Raw genomic sequence first — 2,715 nt, 5'->3', positions numbered from 1 at the left:
ATATGCACATGTGAAGGGTGCCAATACTACGCTAGGCAGACTCACCTACCGACCCAAGCGCTCCAGACAATCCCCATCACCTGGCCATTCACAGTTTGGGGGCTCAATCTGGTTGGACCTCTCAAAAAAGCACTCGGGGGCTACACCCACTTGCTTATCACCATAGACAAGTTTACAAAGTGCATAGAAGCTCGGCCGATCTCCATGATCAAATCCGAGTAGGCCGTGTTGTTCTTCCTCGACATCATCCATTGCTTTAGAGTCCCAAACTCCATCATCATGGACAACGACACACAGTTCACTGGGAAGAAGTTCCTCTGATTTTGCGATGAACATCACATCGGCATTGACTAGGCCTCCATAGCACACCCCCAAATGAACAGACAGGTGGAACGTGCAAACGACATGGTCCTATAGGGCCTCAAACCTAGGATTTTTAGCCGGTTGAACAAGTTTGGCGCAAGATGGGTCGTGGATCTTCCCTTGGTGCTCTGGAGTCTAAGGATGACCCCTAGCCGGGCCACCAGCTACACACCATTCTTCTTGGTCTACGGTTCTGATGCCGTCCTCCCAACTGACCTCGACTACGGAGCACCAAGGGTCAGGGCGTATGATGAACAAGGTGTCGAGGCATCCCTCGAGGATGCCAAGGACCAACTAGACGAAGCGCATGACATCACCCTCCTTCGCTCGGCCAAGTACTAGGATGTGTTATGATGATACCACAGCCGTCGAGTGTGGGGTTGGGCCTTCAATGTTGGAGACCAAGTTCTCTACCTCGTCCAGAGCAACAAGGATCGCCACAAGCTCTCCCCACCGTGGGAGGGACCGTACGTCGTCGCGGAGGTGCTCTAGCCAGGCACCTACAAGCTAAAGACCATCGACAATGAGGTCTTCACCAATGCCTATAACATCGAGCAGCTACGTCGCTTTTACCCTTAATAAACACACACTTCCTCTTATCAGTTTTGTTATCCAACTCCCTGATTTTTTAGTGACATCCGACCCTAGCAAAGGCAAGGGGTCAGATCTCACTTAGGGCAGATATGAGGATTTCTATTCGACAAACATTTTCTGTGCTCTTCCCCCCCTTTCTTATGTTAGGACCTAGGAGCTAGGTTTACGGGAACAAGCTCTGAGTATAACTGGTCAGACTATGGGATACCTATGCCCTAGCGGCTATGGTGTCTTTACTCACCAGCGTAATCAGAATTGGCTCGCCTGCACTCTGAGCTCTTATGACCTTAACAAACAAAAAGGGTCAGAATGCACTAACTCTTTGTGCAAAAAGGGGAGAAGAGCAAAGAGACCGTTTGCTACACCAAAATTCAAGAGCTTGTCCATTTATGACAAGTTTTCTCTGATTGGCCTATCTGCCTAACTAAATTCTTACGCAAGATGTCCTCATTCTCTATTTCCACAGGAAAAGCTTGTCTCAACAGGTAACATGAGTCGATCGGATGGCTTGACCACTAACGAGAAATAGGTAAGGAGTAGACTAGATCACGCTCATATCCGGTGGAGGTTTTCCAAACCCATCGAGGTAAAACCGGTGCCCAAGTCGATCGAATGGCTCCAAGCCACCGCTGAGAGACAAGCACCCTTACTTACTTACTTTATGTATTAATTTCGATACCGAGCCTTTGACCCCAGCAATGGCAAGGGATCGGACATCGCTCGAGGGCTGGTAGGAGTGTCTATTCACTAGACATTCTCTTTGCCCGACCCCTCCTTACGTTTAAAAACTAGAGGCACGGTGTGTAGGTGCAAACTTTGAGTAAACCTAGTTGGACCGCTAGGACCATACACCCCAGCGGCTACAATGTTTTTTACCACCAGCGCGATTAGAGTCATTGTCTCCGCACTCCAAAGCTTAACCTCCACCTTCTCGGGAAGGGTATGGAGGGGCCTACCTATGGAATCTCCATCAAGGAGAGGTTGTTAGGTCGCCCAAGTTGATCGAACGGCTTGGGCCGCTGCTGAATGATAGATAAGGAAGAATGGGAGACTCGTGTAGGTTACACCGGCCCCGTCACGAACGTCGGACCCAAACCCCGCACGGACATATCCAGTAAGAACTCCCAAAACCTGTCACTCATGCTATCGAGGGTAACATTATCAACCCCTGGTACTTCTTATATGATCATTCATTCAATCATTCATACATTCATCTCACACATCCAAGCATCGCATATGCGATTGCTAGATCATAACGCTTTGTGTCGCATCACAAAGCGGTAGTCATCTCATTCAATATGATCAGCAACCGACCAAGGTTCGAAGGCCGGCCCACGAAGGGCTCGAGGCCGCCTCATGTCAAACAGAGCCAGAGGAGAAAAACTGAGATTAGCCCCAGCAGCCTTGCCCGACCCCGCTCAGAAGCGGATAGGGACATCTCAACCTTTCTTGTTTGATTCTAACCTCAAGCCAAGCCCACAGAATCTCCATCGAGGAGAGGCCAATGGGCCACTGAACCTATTGAATGGCTCGAGCTTTGTTCGGGAGGTAGGTTAAGAAGTAGTCGAATGCCACATGAGGGCTCTACCGACCCCGTCAGGGGATGATGGACCCAGATTCCACTTGGACATGCCTGTTAGCGAGCTCACCGAGCATGACACTCAAGCCGTCGAGGCAAGTGTCATTAGCTCAGCCCCTCCGGTTGTGGAAATCGAGGATGGGGTGAAACATGAAACACGGTCGACCCCTACTAAACCC

The sequence above is a fragment of the Miscanthus floridulus genome, chromosome 4 (assembly GCF_019320115.1).
Source record: "Miscanthus floridulus cultivar M001 chromosome 4, ASM1932011v1, whole genome shotgun sequence".
In the NCBI taxonomy this organism is placed as follows: Eukaryota; Viridiplantae; Streptophyta; class Magnoliopsida; order Poales; family Poaceae; genus Miscanthus; species Miscanthus floridulus.
The sequence above is the reverse complement of the archived record's forward strand: the minus strand, read 5'-3'. Positions refer to the sequence as shown.